Genomic DNA, 19,001 nt, shown 5'->3' with positions numbered 1-19,001 from the left:
TCGGAGCCATAAGGGAAGCCCTGGGACATGGATTATTTCTTCCAAATTTAGGAAAATACACATTGCAGTAAGAGCTCTACAGTGAATGGCTCTGTACTCTGGGGAGCTTCACTGCATTTAAGTAGGGGTGACATTTGTGGGAGCAGCTACAAGAATTCGCCTCCAATCAAAGTCTGTAGCAGGGTTCTGAGCGCCAATCTGTGACTGCGCTGAACACACCCTTAGCAACACCCGTGCAAGGACTAACTCTGAGAGGGGGAAAAGCAAGCTCAAGCCTCAATGCTGAGTTCATTACAACTTCTCGAGAATCTCATCAACAGTCCATGCGGTATAGTTTCAAAAAATAAGCATCTTAAGGTAAGCAGATAACCCTTTTAGAACTCCAAATATATTTTTAGGCTATATTTATGTGGGGCTCTCTGTCTGCAATGGGCGGCCTGGAAGAGGCTCTTCCTCGGCATGGGATCACAGGACTTGGGTGGCCCAGCGGGACTGGGGGGAGCTGAGTACTTGGAAGGAGGCTCCCTTCTGGTTTCAGTTGAAGACCAACTTCTAAGACACAGTCCAGGGCCCTGCAGTCCCTCTCCCCATATCCTCTGGTGTAACTCTTAATGTAGTCTTCTCCTTTATTCCAGAAGACCTCCTTGTCCCCTACACGATGTTCTGCAGCTTCTATATCCAGTGGATCACCAAAATTCAAAGGATCAGTAAATAAAGAGTTTCGTCCCCAAGCAACATCCTTCAGCGTCCTTGTGGGGGCCCAGTCAGTGCCCTGAGACTTATCTCTCCTTTTCCTGTGGACTTGGGGTGCCAGACCTGGGTCAAGCAGTTCACTTTGGGAGGCACCGTGTTGTATGCATCGAAAACGTCAGCTTCAAACTGAAATTTTCCAACCTGTTAGTAACCCTTATCTAGGGTGACAGCTGAAAGCAATGAAGCTCGCTTGGGTCGGAAAAATGCACTTTACACCTATAAGGTAAATTAGCCTCAAGTTCTGCAACATCTTTAACAAACAGCCTGTCTGTCACAGAAACCCTCTGAGTGAAGTCAGAGGCTGTGGCTGACACTCAGGACCTTTGAGACTGTCCTCACGCTTCAGTTTGCTTGCCAGCATCAGCATCACTGCTATATTTATCCTGGGCCTCCGGAGACAGGCAAGGCAGGCCAGTGCCCAGCACCACGGTGGGCAGGGGATGTTGAGACTCAGCGACTCGCCTGTGCCACATCTTCTTTGTCCTTCATCTGTTGACAGACACAGGTTCTTTCCATATCTTGGCAGTTATAAATAATGCTGCTATGAACATTGCAGTGCATTTGTCTTTTTGAATTAGTGTTTTGGGTTTTTTTTATTTTTTTTTAATATACACCAGGAGTGGAATTGCTGGATCATATGGTAATTCTATTTTTATTATTTTAGTAATCTCCTTACTGTTTTCCACAGTGGCTGCACCAAAGTACATTCCTGCCAACAGTGTAACAAGGTTCCCTTTTCCCCACGTCCTTGCCAACATTTGTTATTTGTGTTCTTTTGGATGATAGCCTTTCTGACAGGTGTGAGGTGGTATCTCACTGAGGTTTTGATTTGCATTTCCTAGATGATTGTCGAAGGTGAGCATCTTTTCATGTGCCTGTTGGCCACCTGCCTTTCCTCTTTGTAAAATGTCTATTCAATTCTACTGCTCATTTTTCAACTGAGGTTTTTTTTTTTTTTTTTAAGTTGAGTTATACGATCTCTTTATATATGTTGGATATGAACCCCTTATCAGTCATCAGATCAGATCAAATCAGATCAGTCGCTCAGTCATATCCGACTCTTTGCGACCCCATGATGCAGCACGCCAGGCCTCCCTGTCCATCTCCAATTCCCGGAATTCACTGACACTCACATCCATTGAGTCAGTGATGCCATCCAGCCATCTCATCCTCTGTGGTCCCCTTCTCCTCCTGTCCCCAGTCCCTCCCAGCATCAGAGTCTTTTCCAATGAGTCAACTCTTCTCATGAGGTGGCCAAACTACTGGAGTTTCAGCTTTAGCATCATTCCTTCCAAAGAAATCCCACAGCTGATCTTCAGAATGGACTGGTTGGATCTCCTTGCAGTCCAGGGACTCTAAAGAGTCTCCTCCAACACCACAGTTCAAAAGCATAAATTCTTCGGAGCTCAGCATTCTTCACAGTCCAACTCTCACATCCATTCATGACCACAGGAAAAACCATAGCCTTGACTAGATGAACCTTTGTTGACAAAGTAATGTCTCTGCTTTTGAACATGCTATCTAGGTTGGTCATAACTTTCTTTCCAAGGAGCAAGCATCTTTTAATTTCATGGCTGCAGTCACCATCTGCAGTGATTCTGGAGCCCAGAAAAACAAAGTCTGACACTATTTCCACTGTTTCCCCATCTAGTTCCCATGAAGTGGTGGCACCAGATGCCATGATCTTCGTTTTCTGAATGTTGAGCTTTAAGCCAACTTTTTCACTCTCCACTTTCACTTTCATCAAGAGGCTTTTGAGTTCCTCTTCACTTTCTGCCATAAGGGAGGTGTCATCTGCATACCTGAGGTTATTGATATTTCTCCCAGCAATCTTGATTCCAGCTTGTGTTTCTTCCAGTCCAGCGTTTCTCATGATGTACTCTGCATATAAGTTAAATAAACAGGGTGACAATATACAGCCTTGACGAACTCCTTTTCCTATTTGGAAGCAGTCTGTTGTTCCATGTCCAGTTCTAACTGTTGCTTCCTGACCTGCATACAAATTTCTCAAGAGGCAGCTCAGGTGTTCTGGTATTCCCATCTCTTTCAGAATTTTCCACAGTTTATTGTGATCCACACAGTCAAAGGCTCTGGCATAGTCAATAAAGCAGAAAGAGATGTTTTTCTGGCACTCTTACTTTTTCCATGATCCAGCAGATGTTGGCAATTTGATCTCTGGTTCCTCTGCCTTTTCTAAAACCAGCTTGAACATCAGGAAGTTCACGGTTCACATATTGCTGAAGTCTGGCTTGGAGAATTTTCAGCATTACTTTACTAGCGTGTGAGATGAGTGCAATTGTGTGGTAGTTTGAACATTCTTTGGCATTGCCTTTCTTTGGGACTGGAATGAAAACTGACCTTTCCAGTCCTGTGGCCACTGCTGAGGTTTCCAAATTTCCTGTCATATTGAGTGCAGCACTTTCACAGCATCATCTTTTAGGATTTGGGATAGCTCAACTGGAATTCCATCACCTCCACTAGCTTTGTTTGTAGTGATGCTTTCTAAGGCCCACTTGACTTCACATTCCAGGATGTCTGGCTCTAGGTCAGTGATCACACCATAGTGATTATCTGGGTCATGAAGATCTCTTTTGTACAGTTCTTCTGTATATTCTTGCCATCTCTTCTTAATATCTTCTGCTTCTGTTAGGTCCATACCATTTCTGTGCTTTATCGAGCTCATCTTTGCATGAAGTGTTTGTTTGGTATCTCTGATTTTCTTGAAGAGATCCCTAGTCTTTTCCATTCTGTTGTTTTCCACTATTTCTTTGCATTGATCGCTGAAAAAGGGTTTCTTATCTCTTCTTGCTATTCTTTGGAACTGTGCATTCAGATGTTTATATCTTTCCTTTTCTCCTTTGCTTTTCACTTCTCTTCTTTTCACAGCTATTTGTAAGGCCTCCCCAGACAGCCATTTTGCTTTTTTGCATTTCTTTCCCATGGGGATGGTCTTGATCCCTGTCTCCTGTACAATGTCATGAACCTCATTCCATAGTTCATCAGGCACTCTATCTATCAGATCTAGGCCCTTAAATCTATTTCTCACTTCCACTCTATAATCATAAGGGAACTGAGCCCAAGGCCAAGGGAAGAGCAACTGCATGACAAAGGCCAGGGGCGGTGGCCGGGAGGACCAACCCTACATCCAAGGAGCCATGGCTGCGTAGGCACAGGAGGGCCTAGAGGAGCTATCCCACACTGAAGGTCAGGAAGGGTGGTGGTGAGGAGATACCCCTCATCCAAGGTAAGGAGCAATGGCTGCGCTTTGCTAGAGCAGCCATGAAGTGATACCCCACGCCCAAGGTAAGAGAAACCCAAGTAAGACGATAGGTGTTGCAAGAGGGCATCAGAGGGCAAACACACTGAAACCATACTCACAGAAAACTAGTCAATCTAATCACACTAGGACCACAGCCTTGTCTAACTCAGTGAAACTATGCCATGCCCGTGGGGCAACCCAAGACGGGTGGGTCATGGTGGAGAGATTTGACAGAATGTGGTCCACTGGAGAAGGGAATGGCAAACCACTTCAGTGTTCTTGCCTTGAGAACCCCATGAACAGTACGAAAAGGCAAAATGATAGGATGCTGAAAAAGAAACTCCCCAGGTCAGTAGGTGCCCAATATGCTACTGGAGATCAGTGGAGAAATAACTCTAGAAAGAATGAAGGGATGGAGCCAAAGCAAAAACAATACCCAGCCATGGATGTGACTGGTGATAGAAGCAAGGTCCAATGCTATAAAGAGCAATATTGCATAGGAACCTGGAATGTCAGGTCCATGAATCAAGGCAAATTGGAAGTGGTCAAACAAGAGATGGCAAGAGTGAACGTCGACATTCTAGGAATCAGTGAACTGAAATGGACTGGAATGGGTGAATTTAACTCAGATGACCATTATATCTACTACTGCGGGCAGGAATCCCTCAGAAGAAATGGAGTGGCCATCATGGTCAACAAAAGAGTCTGAAATGCAGTACTTGGATGCAATCTCATAAACGACAGAATGATCTCTGTTCGTTTCCAAGGCAAACCATTCAATATCACAGTAATCCAAGTCTATGCCCCAACCAGTAATGCTGAAGAAGCTGAAGTTGAATGGTTCTATGAAGATCTATAAGACCTTTTAGAACTAACACCCATAAAAGATGTCCTTTTCATTATAGGGGACTGGAATGCAAAAGTGGGAAGTCAAGAAACACCTGGAGTAATAGGCAAATTTGGCCGTGGAATACGGAATGAAGCAGGGCAAAGACTGATAGAGTTTTGCCAAGAAAATGCACTGGTCATAACAAACACCCTCTTCCAACAACACAAGAGAAGACTCTATACATGGACATCACCAGATGGTCAACACCGAAATCAGATTGATTATATTCTTTGCAGCCAAAGATGGAGAAGCTCTATACAGTCAGAAAAAGACAAGACCATGAGCTGACTGTGGCTCAGACCATGAACTCCTTATTGCCAAATTCAGACTTAAATTGAAGAAAGTAGGGAAAACCACTAGACCATTCAGGTATGACCTAAATCAAACCCCTTATCAGTCATACCATTTGCAAATATTTTCTCCCATTCAGTAGGTTTTCCTTTTGCTTTGTCGATGTTTTTTTTATTCTTGATACTGATACATATAATCTATATATTCAATAACCTTATTGTTGTAGAATTTTTTCACCTTTTCTGGTGTACAGAATGTCTTCTGTTTTAGTTATCTATTACTGCTTAACAAACCACCCCAAAGCTTAGTGGCTTGAAACAGCAACCATTATTTGTTTTGCTTGTGTATCTGCAACGTAGGCAGAACTCAGTGAAGCCAGCTCACCTCTGCTCCATGCAGTGTTTGCTGGGGCGACTCAATGGAGTATGCAAACGGTGGGTTAGAGGATCTATTTTCAAGATGACACACTTGCATGGCTGGCAAGCTAGTTCTGCCTGCCAGCCAGGAATTCAGCCCGGGCTGTGGACTAGGGCCTTTGGATCCCCTCCAAGGCTTCTTGGCCTTCCTCACATCATGGTGTCTAGAAACTGAGGCAAGCCTCCAGAGGAACAGGAAGCAGTGTTCTCTTCTGTGACTTGGTCCTAGGAGTTACAGCGTATCACTTCTGGGTGTGGGCAGAGGTCACCCTGGCTCGCGATGAGGGGACGTAGGCACTGCCTCTCGCTGGTGTGACTGTCACAGTCACGACACAGGGGCTTATGTGGGATGAGAGATACTGTCGTGGCCGTGTTTTAGAAAGTACAATTTCTCAAATTACTAACGGGGAGAAAGTATTTCAAAATCTCCTTATCAGATCAGATCAGATCATTCGCTCAGTCGTGTCCGACTCTTTGCGACCCCATGAATCACAGCACACCAGGCCTCCCTGAGAAACGGCTAGAATTAGAAAGATTTGAATTTGAATCCTGACTGTAATACTTACTTTCTCTGCATCTATGGACATTTCACTTAGTCTTTTAAAAACTATTTGTTAAAAGGAAATATTGATATACAATGCCTAGAGCTTGTACCTGACTCATATTAAATAGTCAATAAATGATCATTTCTAAAAAAAAAAAGTACGACTGGGACACCACTGTTCATATTGTTCCAAAAGTTCTAGCCCAGTGATTTTCAAGTTTAGTTTTGAGAGTAGAACCGTTTTCCCCTCATGACTCTTTTGCAACGCGATTAGAAAACCAACAAATGCTTAGCTCTTAGTTTTGAAGCAAGACTGGGGGTCTGGAGCTCTCCCTGCTTGTGTACTCTACTTCCCATGATGGAGCTGGAGACATCTGCTCAGATGTTTCAGTCCATATGATAACATGGGAAAGGAAAATAATTGGTATAGTTATTGGATAAGCTGTGAAACATTTATCTTCCCTACTCCTGACAATATGATTGTCTGTGTAGAAAACTAAAAACAACTTAAAAACTAATGGAACTGACAAAAATAATTAAGTATACAATTCATATTCATATATATATATATATATGAATATATAGGAAGATCCACAGAATTCTTATATTAATTCACTCAGCAGATATTTATGTGTAAAAGTGAAAGTTGCTCAGTTGTGTCCAACTCTTTGTGACCCCATGGACTATACAGTCTATGGAATTCTCCAGGCCACAATACTGGAGTGGGTAGTGTTCCCTTCTTCAGGGGAACTTCCCAACCCAGGGATTGAACCCAGGTCTCCACATTGCAGCCGGATTCTTTACCAGCTGAGCCACCAGGGAAGCCCTATTTACATGCAGGTATGCGCTTATAACTGGGGATACAGTGCTGAAAGGGATGGACAGGTCTCTGCTGTTGGACTTATGCTCTGATGGAGAAGGCATGTGCTCAACTAACCACAGATCAATATCATTAATGGAGAGTGAATAGCACTTATTTGTTTACTTTTCATTGCTTTTCCACTCTCCCCACTGAGGGAGTACATTTTATATAGGAAAAAAGGTAAATGGCTGAGATAACAAATAAAAGAGGCTGAGGAAGAGTCTCTAGAAGGAAGACTTAGGCTGAAACCCAAAAGACTGGAATGAGTGAAGGGTGTCAGGAGAGCAGCTGAGGCAGAGAAAAGAGTGAGGGCTGCATTTCTGAGCTGAGGAGACACTTGGTAAAACCAGAACTAAAGAACAGCAGACTGTGGCCTAGTGAGTTAAGGGAGGGTGGAGAAGATGGGGAGGAGATGCAGGAAGGTCCAATCAGATGGCAGAGGCCTCTACAGGCCAGGGAAGAAATGTTAATGGTATTTACTGCACCCTGAAGCCCAGGAATGGTTACAAGGAGGCCAGGGGGTGGGGTGGGATCACAGGATGACTCAGCATTTTAATGCAGCTCTCTGTCTCTGTGTCAGGAGTGGACTCCAGCAGGGAGACCATCAGCAGGCCACTAGGACATCAGGAGCAGTCGTGCGGTTTTAACGAGGTGAGAAGTGCAGATAGCAAGAAGTGGACAAATCCAAGCTCACATGTGGGAAGTACAAATGGCAAAAACTTGAAAAATCATACTTTGGTTTTGAAGGAAAGAGAGTAGTATCATTGTAAGTTTTCTTAACTTCCAAAGAAATCTGCTCTACCCTCATGGACATGCAACCCTAGTGAGACAGTGAGCAGAGAGGACCTGAAAGAGACCTTTTCCAGGTGGAAATGGTCTAAATTAAGTTGGTAGAAGTTATGAAGAACATGGTCTACAATCCCAGTCAGGCTTTGGATTCCAAACTTGAGTGCTCTACTCTAAGGGGAAGATTCAAGGCACCAATTTTTATGCCGATTAATATGAGAGTGCAGCTTTTCAGTCTGGGGATCACAACTGAAGTGAAACCCTAGACTTGGCCTGAAACATCCCCTGTGGTGATTAGTCAGGGCAACAGAAGGGGCTTTGTAATACAACACTTCCAGGTACTCTCTGAATCCCTTTACTGGAAGATGGTGGATAACTTTATTCTCTGATCCCTTTCAGGAGTCAAACAGATCTAGTTTTGTGAACTATCATTTTCATTTAATAAAGTTCACATAAGGTATATATTTCAACAAGCAAAACTATAAACTCCTTTCCCTAGCAGCTGATTTGTGTGCATTGTATTTGTATTAGCAGGTGGAATACACTAGGGACCCTGAGTTTTCATTGGATTGGTGACAACATGATTTGACTAACTGGATAATCTAGTTATTATTCAAGGTATTACCTCTTTATACTACAATTTTCTCATCTATAGAAGTGGTGGACTAGATAATAGGTAACATACACTAACTACTTTCTACAGTAAATTGTGTTCTTGTGAACAGCAAGATAAACATAAGAATTTGCACCTCATGCATCTTTGTGCCCTATATGTATAATCTCAAATACATAAGGGAAAAATCTCACCAGTACAGTCTTCCCTCAGTATCTGGGGTATTGATTGTAGGACCCTTGAAGATACCCGAATCCACAGATACCCACATCCCTTATGAAATGGTATAATCTTTGCATATAACCTATGCACATCCACACATATACCGTAAGTTATCTTTAGTTTACTTGTAATGCCTAATACAATGTAAATGTTACAAAAAGAACTGCCTGTGTTAAGCATTTTCAATTTTTTCTTTCTGATACTTTCTGGATTTTTTAAATGTTTTCAATATGAGGTTGATTGATATCAAGGAAACTCATGGATATGAAGGGCTCACTGTACAAGGAGAAATCAGCAAATTCACATTCACAGTGGGACATTGTAAAGGTTCTTTTCCAGGAAATAGATTGATCAAATAGACAAAAAATTGGTAAAGATATGAAAGGCTTGAGCATATAGTTTACATGCTTGATATAAAGGGCTTTTATAGAATGTCCTAGCCAATAAACAGACACACATTACTTACAAACTCTCATAAAATATTCATTAAAGTTGATGATTCCATAAGTCACAAATGATATTTTCAACCAACTGGAAACACTCTATAGCATTCTCTGGTGACAATTGTAAAAGACAAAAGAAGGGAAGAAAAAGGAAACAAAATTAGCCAATCTCTCCCCCCACCCCATATATTTGAAAACAAAACAAAACAAACACACACTTATTCTAGGAACTAAACCAGCAATTAATTCCCTGCATCAAATTCCTTGGTGCTTAAAATAAACAGAAACTTCTTCTTTCCTACACCTACTCTTGACTGACTATTGTTTACATTAAAACACAGGAACTCCTGTTCAGTTGTATACTATGAATAAATCAAAACCCAACATATAAATTGGTAGAAGACATTTGTTACTCACAAAGCCAACCAAGGATCAATACTGATAATATATATAGAACTAGGAATCAGTGAAAAAAACCCAAAAAACAAAATTGAAAATGTGAACAGGTAGAAAACCCAAACAGCATAAGCACACATGAAAAGCGGCTAAATTTCCATAGCAACTGAAAAATGCAAAATAAATTACATCATTAATTCTTTACATTAAATTGGCAAAAACTAAAAAATTAGGTGTTGGTGAATATAGAGGAAAACAATAGCTCTGACAAAGTATTCTAGTTAAAATGCAACTGATAGCATGAAACACAGATTGAAAAGGTCAATTAAATGTGAGGATACACATACTGTATCTCCAACAGTTGCATTCCTATTAGTATATTGAGAGAACTGCTAATATTGCATAAAGAATTCACATTGTTTTAATGGCAAAAAAAAAAAATGTTGATAAAATATAATGATGATCTACCAACCAGAAAATCAATAAGTAAATTGTGCTTTATTCATTATACATCTTTTAAAATTAAAGAAAAAAAAATCTGTAAATCATGGACAAATCCTGAAAATACTGATGAATAAAAAAGCAAGTTATAGAAGGATGTACAGAGTAAGCTACTTAATAGTGTTTACAGACCATAAATTTGTCCTGAAAACTGAATGTGAATGAGAAGGATACTGTTAACTTCAACAATAACTGATTTATTTTATTTCTTTAAAAAATTATGAGTCAAATAAGGAACAATATCAATGTATATGCTGGATGGTGGGTTCAAGAATGTTACACTCTACACATCAGTAATGCTTAAAATTCTCTAAGCTAGGTATGTGAATTGAGAACTTCACATATGTGAAGAATCAACAATACAGGAATTGAGAACTTCCAGATGTTCAAGCAGGATTTAGAAAAGGCAGAGGAACCAGAGATCAAATTGCCAACATCTGTTGGATCATAGAAAAAGCAAGACAATTCCAGAAAAGCATCTACTTCTGCTTCATTGACTACTCTAAAGCCTTTGACTATGTGGATCACAATAAACTGTGGAAAATTCTGAAAGAGATGGGAATACCAGACCACCTTACCTGCCTCCTGAGAAATCTGTATGCAGATCAAGAAGCAACAGAACCAAACATGGAACAACAGACTGGTTCCAAATCGAGAAAGGAATACTTCAAGGCTTTATATTGCCATTCTGATTACTTAACTTTTATGCAGAGAACATCTTGCAAAATGCTGGGCTGAATGAAGCACAAACTGGAATCAAGATTCCCTGCTGAAATATCAATAACCTCAGATATGAAATGATACCACCCTTATGGCAGAAAGTGAGGAAGAACTGAAGAGCCTCTTGATGAAAATGAAAGAGGAGAGTGAAAAAGATAGCTTAAAATTCAACATTCAAAAAATGAAGATCATGATATCTGGTCCCATCACTTCATGGCAAATAGATGGGGAAACAGTGGAAACAGTGACAGACTTTCTTTTCTTGGGCTCCAAAATCACTGCAGATGGTGACTGCAACCATGAAATTAAAAGACACTTGCTTCTTGGAAAAAAGCTATGACAAACCAAGACAGCATATTAAAAACATTACTTTGCTGACAAATGTCCGTCTGGTCAAAGCTATGGTTTTTCCACTACTGGTTTTTCCAGTAATCATGCATGGATGAAGAGTTGGATCATAAATAAAACTGATGAAGACCTTACGAAGACCATAAAGAAAGGAGAAGAATTGATGTTTTTAAACTGTGGTGTTGGAGAACTTGAGATTCCCTCGGACTGCAAGGAGATCAAACCAGTCAATCCTCAAGGAAATCAGTCCTGAAAAATTACTGGAAGGACTGATGCTGAAGCTAAAGTGCCAATACATTGGCCACCTGATGCAAAGAGCTGACTTCTTAGAAAAGACCCTGATGTTGGGAAAGACTGAAGGAAGGAGGAGAAGGGGATGACAGAGGATGAGATGGTTGGATGGCATCACCGACTCAATAGACATGAGTTTGAGCAAGCTCCAGGAGTTGGTGATGGACAGGGAAGCCTGGGGTGCTGCAGTCCATGGGGTTTTAAAGAGTTGGACATGACTGAGCAACTGAACTGAACTGAACACTTCAGTATATTTGAAATTTGTGAAGTTTAAACAAATAAGAGAAATAATTCTAATAAAGTTATGAGACTATAATTGTCATTAATAATAGCAGAAGAAAAAGAAAACACCATTCTGAGATACTATGAAAAATGAAGGAATAATGAATGCTCACCAATGCCTAACTTTGCACAGGGAACAAAGTTAGGCTTTACCTATTGTGATTGATCAGTGTTTTTGGTTTTATTTTTAGTTGGGGGACTAAAAGAATATGTGTTCTTATTCACTAATAAAAGGTATTAGGCACCAAGAAACTGAAAAGTTAATGAAATGTATTATATCATAGAAAAAAAATATGTTTATAGACTGGAACTACTTTCCTTGGGACATTTTTCACAGTATTAATTTGGTTTGTGGATTTCCAAGATAGAGTCATGGTCATGAAAACTAGCTTTGCAATTAAAAAAATTTAGTGTTTAAAAATCAGGTAAGTCACTTCAATTTTTTAAACTTGATCTCATAACAGTAATATAAATATAATAATACAAATGAAAGCACTCTGTAAAGTGAAAGCAAACACTTATGAAGTGTGTTATCTCAGAGCGTGTTCGGTCACCAAATCATATCCAGCTCTTTGCAACCCTATGGACTGTGACAAGCCAGGCCACAGATGGTCCCTCACCATCTCCCGGAGTTTGACCAAGGTCATGCCCACTGAATCAGTGATGCCATCCAACCATCTCATCCTATATTGCCCTCTTCTCCTTCTGCTTTCAATCTTTCCCAACATCAGGGTCTTTTCCAGTGAGTCAGCTATTTGCATCAGGTGGCCAAAGTATTGGAACTTCAGCTTCAGCATCACTCCTTCCAATGAGTATTCAATGTTGATTTCCTTTAGGATGGACTGGTTTGATTTCCTTGCTGTCCAAGGGACTCTCAAGGTTCTTCTAAAGCACCAGAGTTCAAAACCATCAATTCTTCGGCACTCTGCCTTCTTTATGGTCCGACTCACATCCGTACGTGACTACTGGAAAGATCATAGCCTTGACTATATGGACCTTTGTCAGCAAATTGATGTCTTTGCTTTTTCATACACTAGGTTTGTCATAGCTTTCCTGCCAAGAAGCAATGGTCTTCTAATTTCATGGCTGCAGTCAGCATCTGCAGTGATTTTAGAGCCCAAGAAGAGGAAATCTGTCACTGATTTCCACTGATTTTCCACTGATTTCCACTGTCCACTTTTTCCCCTTCTATTTGCCATGAAGTAATAGGACCTGATGCCACGATCTTATTTTTTTTTTTAATACTGAGTTTTAAGCTGGATTTTTCACTCTCCTCTTTCACCCTCATCAAAAGGCTCTTTAGTTCTTCTCTTTCTGCCATTAGAGTAGTATCATCTGCATATCTGGGGTTGTTGATATTTCTCTAGCAATCTTGATTCCAGCTTGTAACTCATCCAGCCTGGCATTTCACAAGATCTGCTCTGCATATAAGTTAAAGAAACAGGGTGACAATGAGCAGCCTTGTCACACTCCTTTCTCAATTTTGAACCAGCCAGTTTTTCAAGTAAGGTTCTTACTGTTGCTTCTTGACCTGCATACAGGTTTCTCAGTAGTTAATTCGAACTTCTATAGCTGAGCTGACATGAATCTGTTTCAAAGGCCATCCGAATCACATTTGTTTTATTCTATTCAACTTGTAATGTTGAATGTCTGCTCCTGCTAAAATACTCAAGAGTTTTATCTTACTAGGGCAATGGAGTGGCAAAGTAGGGTGATGAACCTGTTGCCAGGCTCCAAAGCTCATAAAACAGTAACCTATAAATTGGTTAAGAGTAGATTAAGTCTGCTGAATACTTGTTGTAACAGAAACTGTGCTAAGAGTTTTTGTTTAATCTTTAAAATACCAGTTTTAAAATCCATTCTATTACACTCTCCAGATTTTACATGAAGAACTGAAGTTTAGAAAAATAAAGTAACTTGTCCAAGTTCGCATGAGTAGATCAGAGGCAGAGCTGAGGTTTGGAGCCAGTTCTGTTCGATTCTAGAACCTATTTCTCATTTCTAGGTCACCTCTTACTGATATGGGATCTAAAGACATGAAGCCGGAGAAGACAACGGCACCCCACTCCAATACTCTTGCCTGGAAAATCCCATGGGCGGAGGAGACTGGTAGGCTGCAGTTCATGGGATCCCGAAGAGTCGGACATGACTGAGTGACTTCACTTTCACTTTTCACTTACATGCATTGGAGAAAGAAATGGCAACCCACTGCAGTGTTCTCGCCTGGAGAAACCCAGGGACGAGGGAGCCTGGTGGGCTGCTGTCTATGGGGTCTCACAGAGTCGAACACGACTGAAGTGACTTAGGAGCAGCAGCAGCAGCAGCAGCAGACATGAAGCAGAGAACATAACTTCTAGTCCAATTAGATCTGCCAATATTTTTATGCCTAAAAGACTAATGAATCATAGCCATAAAACTATAAAATTTAATACTGAAGAAGAATTTAGATATCACCCTTAGTTTATTCTTTTACTTATTTACATACTCATTTGTTTATAGATGTTTATTGATCAATATTTATCAAAGTGGCTATGTTAAAAGATAAAAGAATAAAATTAAATAATAAATAAATAAGAATTCTCCTTAAGTACTGATCCCCTGGAGAAGGGAATGACTACCCACTCCAGTATTCTTGCCTGGAGAATCCCATGGACAGAGGAGCCTGGTGGGATACAGTCCATGGGGTTGCAAAGGGTCAGGCATGACTGAGTCACTGAACAAGAACAAGGTGAGATTTTATGCTTTCATGGCTCTAATAGCTATTATAGGGTACAAAGATGCATGAAGTGCAAATTCTTATCTTTAGCTTGCCGTTCACAAAAACACAATTTACTGTAGAAAGTAGTTAGTGTATGTTACCTATTATCTAGTCCACCACTTCTATAGGTGAGAAAATTGTAGTATAAAGAGGTAATACCTTGAATAATAACTAGATTATCCAGTTAGTCAAATCATGTTGTCACCGATCCAATGAAGACTAAGGGTCCCTAGTGTATTCCACCTGCTAATACAAATACAATGCACACAAATCAGCTGCTAGGGAAAGGAGTTTATAGTTTTGCTTGTTGAAATATATACCTTATGTGAACTTTATTAAATGAAAATGATAGTTCACAAAACTAGATCTGTTTGACTCCTGAAAGGGATCAGAGAATAAAGTTATCCACCATCTTCCAGTAAAGGGATTCAGAGAGTACCTGGAAGTGTTGTATTACAAAGCCCCTTCTGTTGCCCTGACTAATCACCACAGGGGATGTTTCAGGCCAAGTCTAGGGTTTCACTTCAGTTGTGATCCCCAGACTGAAAAGCTGCACTCTCATATTAATCGGCATAAAAATTGGTGCCTTGAATCTTCCCCTTAGAGTAGAGCACTCAAGTTTGGAATCCGAAGCCTGACTGGCATTGTAGACCATGTTCTTCATAACTTCTACCAACTTAATTTAGACCATTTCCACCTGGAAAAGGTCTCTTTCAGGTCCTCTCTGCTCACTGTCTCACTAGGGTTGCATGTCCATGAGGGTAGAGCAGATTTCTTTGGAAGTTAAGAAAACTTACAATGATACTACTCTCTTTCCTTCAAAACCAAAGTATGATTTTTCAAGTTTTTGCCATTTGTACTTCCCACATGTGAGCTTGGATTTGTCCACTTCTTGCTATCTGCACTTCTCACCTCGTTAAAACCGCACGACTGCTCCTGATGTCCTAGTGACCTGCTGATGGTCTCCCTGCTGGAGTCCACTCCTGACACAGAGACAGAGAGCTGCATTAAAATGCTGAGTCATCCTGTGATCCCACCCCACCCCCTGGCCTCCTTGTAACCATTCCTGGGCTTCAGGGTGCAGTAAATACCATTAACATTTCTTCCCTGGCCTGTAGAGGCCTCTGCCATCTGATTGGACCTTCCTGCATCTCCTCCCCATCTTCTCCACCCTCCCTTAACTCACTAGGCCACAGTCTGCTGTTCTTTAGTTCTGGTTTTACCAAGTGTCTCCTCAGCTCAGAAATGCAGCCCTCACTCTTTTCTCTGCCTCAGCTGCTCTCCTGACACCCTTCACTCATTCCAGTCTTTTGGGTTTCAGCCTAAGTCTTCCTTCTAGAGACTCTTCCTCAGCCTCTTTTATTTGTTATCTCAGCCATTTACCTTTTTTCCTATATAAAATGTACTCCCTCAGTGGGGAGAGTGGAAAAGCAATGAAAAGTAAACAAATAAGTGCTATTCACTCTCCATTAATGATATTGATCTGTGGTTAGTTGAGCACATGCCTTCTCCATCAGAGCATAAGTCCAACAGCAGAGACCTGTCCATCCCTTTCAGCACTGTATCCCCAGTTATAAGCACATACCTGCATGTAAATAGGGCTTCCCTGGTGGCTCAGCTGGTAAAGAGTCCAGCTGCAATGTGGAGACCTGGGTTCAATCCCTGGGTTGGGAAGTTCCCCTGAGGAAGGGAACAGCTACCCACTCCAGTATTGTGGCCTGGAGAATTCCATAGACTGTATAGTCCATGGGGTCACAAAGAGTTGGACACAACTGAGCAACTTTCACTTTTACACATAAATATCTGCTGAGTGAATTAATATAAGAATTCTGTGGATCTTCCTATATATTCACATGTATATATATATATATGAATATGAATTGTATACTTAATTATTTTTGTCAGTTCCATTAGTTTTTAAGTTGTTTTTAGTTTTCTACACAGACAATCATATTGTCAGGAGTAGGGAAGATAAATGTTTCACAGCTTATCCAATAACTATACCAATTATTTTCCTTTCCCGTGTTATCATATGGACTGAAACATCTGAGCAGATGTCTTCAGCTCCGTCATGGGAAGTAGAGTACATGAGCAGGGAGAGCTCCAGAGCCCCAGTCTTGCTTCAAAACTAAAAGCTAAGCTTTTGTTGATTTTCTAATCGCTTTGCAAAAGAGTTAGGGGAAAACGGTTGAACTCTCAAAACTAAATGTGAAAATCACTGGGCTAGAATTTCTGAAACAATATGAACAGTGGTATCCCAGTCATCCTTGTTTTTTTTAGAAATGATCATTTATTGACTATTTAATATGAGTCAGGTACAAACTCTAGGCATTGTATATCAATATTTCCCTTTAACAACAGCTTTTAAAAGACTAAGTGAAATGTCCATAGATGCAGAGAAAGTAAGTATTACAGTCAGGATTCAAATTCAAATCTTTGTAATTCTAGCCGTTTCTCATAATTACGAAGTTAAATAAGGCCTTATATAAGGAGATTTTGAAATACTTTCTCCCCGTTAGTAATTTGAGAAATTGTACTTTCTAAAACACGGCCACGACAGTACCTCTCATCCCACATAAGCCCCTGTGTCGTGACTGTGACAGTCACACCAGCGAGAGGCAGTGCCTACGTCCCCTCATCGTGAGCCAGGGTGACCTCTGCCCACACCCAGAAGTGACACGCTGTAACTCCTAGGACCAAGTCACAGAAGACAACACTGCTTCCTGTTCCTCTGGAGGCTTGCCTCAGTTTCTAGACACCATGATGTGAGGAAGGCCAAGAAGCCTTGGAGGGGATCCAAAGGCCCTAGTCCACAGCCCGGGCTGAATTCCTGGCTGGCAGGCAGAACTAGCTTGCCAGCCATGCAAGTGTGTCATCTTGAAAGTAGATCCTCTAACCCACCGTTTGCATACTCCATTGAGTTGCCCCAGCAAACACTGCATGGAGCAGGGGTGAGCTGGCTTCACTGAGTTCTGCCTACGTTGCAGATACACAAGCAAAACAAATAATGGTTGTTGTTTCAAGCCACTAAGCTTTGGGGTGGTTTGTTAAAAGGTAATAGATAACTAAAACAGAAGACATTCTATACACCAGAAAAGGTGAAAAAATTCTACTAACACTAAGGTTTTTGAATATACAGATTATATGTATTAGTTTCAAGAATAAAAAAACATCGACAAAGCAAAAAGACAACCTACTGAATGGGAGAAAATATTTGCAAATGATATGACTGATAAGGGGTTAATATCCAACATATATAAACAGCTCGTATAACTCAACATAAAAAAGAAAATCTCAGGTGAAAAATGAGCAGAACTGAATAGACATTTTCCAAAGAGGAAATTCAGGTGGCCAACAGGCACATGAAAAGATGCTCACCTTCGACAATCATCTAGGAAATGCAAATCAAAACCTCAATGAGATACCACCTCACACCTGTCAGAATGGCTATCATCCAAAAGAACACAAATACAAATGTTGGCAAGGACGTGGGAAAAGGGAACCTTGTTACACTGTTGGCAGGAATGTACTGTGGTGCAGCCACTGTGGAAAACAGTAAGGAGATTACTAAAATAATAAAAATAGAATTACCGTATGATCCAGCAATTCCACTCCTGGTGTATATAAAAAAAAAACCAAAACACTAATTCAAAAAGACAAATGCACTGCAATGTTCATAGCAGCATTATTTATAACTGCCAAGACATGGAAACAACCTAAGTGTATGTCAATAGATGAAGGACAAAGAAGATGTGGCACAGGCGAGGTGCTGAGTCTCAGCATCCCCTACCCACTGTGGTGCTGGGCACTGGCCTGCCTTGCCTGTCTCCAGAGGTCCAGGATAAATATAGCAGTGATGCTGATGCTGGCAAACAAACTGAAGCGCGAGGACAGTCTTAAAGGTCCTGGGTGTCACCCACAGCCTCTGACTCCACTCAGGGGGTTTCTGTGACAGACAGGCTGTTTGTTAAAGATGTTGCAGAACTTGAGGCTAATTTACCTTATAGGTGTAAAGTGCATTTTTCCGACCCAAGCGAGCTTCATTGCTTTCAGCTGTCACCCTAGATAAGGGTTACTAACAGGTTGGAAAATTTCAGTTTGAAGCTGACGTTTTCGATGCATACAACACGGTGCCTCCCAAAGTGAACTGCTTGACCCAGGTCTGGCACCCCAAGTCCACAGGAAAAGGAGAGATACGTCTCAGGGCACCGACTGGGCCCCCACAAGGACGCTGAAGGATGTTGTTTGGGGACGAAACTCTTTATTTACTGATCCTTTGAATTTTGGTGATCCACTGGATATAGAAGCTGCAGAACATCGTGTAGGGGACAAGGAGGTCTTCTGGAATAAAGGGGAAGACTACATTAAGCGTTACACCAGAGGATACAGGGAGAGGACTGCAGGGCCCTGGACTGTGCCTTAGAAGTTGGTCTCCAACTGAAACCAGAAGGGAGCCTCCTTCCAAGTACTCAGCTCCCCCCAGTCCCACTAGGCCACCCAAGTCCTGTGATCCCATGCCGAGGAAGAGCCTCTTCCAGGCCACCCATTGCAGACAGAGAGCCCCACATAAATATAGCCTGAAAATATATTTGGGGTTCTAAAAGAGTTATCTGCTTACCTTAAGATG

General features: G+C 41.2%; 2 pseudogenes; one reads left to right on the top strand and one right to left on the bottom strand.

Moving 5' to 3' along the window:
• Nucleotides 1–394: 394 nt before the first annotated feature.
• On the bottom strand, nt 395–1,120 carry LOC129650885 (NEDD8-conjugating enzyme UBE2F-like; annotated as a pseudogene).
• Nucleotides 1,121–18,230: 17,110 nt separating this feature from the next.
• Nucleotides 18,231–18,797, top strand: LOC129650884 (NEDD8-conjugating enzyme UBE2F-like; annotated as a pseudogene).
• Nucleotides 18,798–19,001: the final 204 nt, after the last annotated feature.

Source organism: Bubalus kerabau, chromosome 4 (assembly GCF_029407905.1).
Source record: "Bubalus kerabau isolate K-KA32 ecotype Philippines breed swamp buffalo chromosome 4, PCC_UOA_SB_1v2, whole genome shotgun sequence".
Taxonomy (NCBI): domain Eukaryota; kingdom Metazoa; phylum Chordata; class Mammalia; order Artiodactyla; family Bovidae; genus Bubalus; species Bubalus kerabau.
The sequence above is the reverse complement of the archived record's forward strand: the minus strand, read 5'-3'. Positions and strand labels throughout refer to the sequence as shown.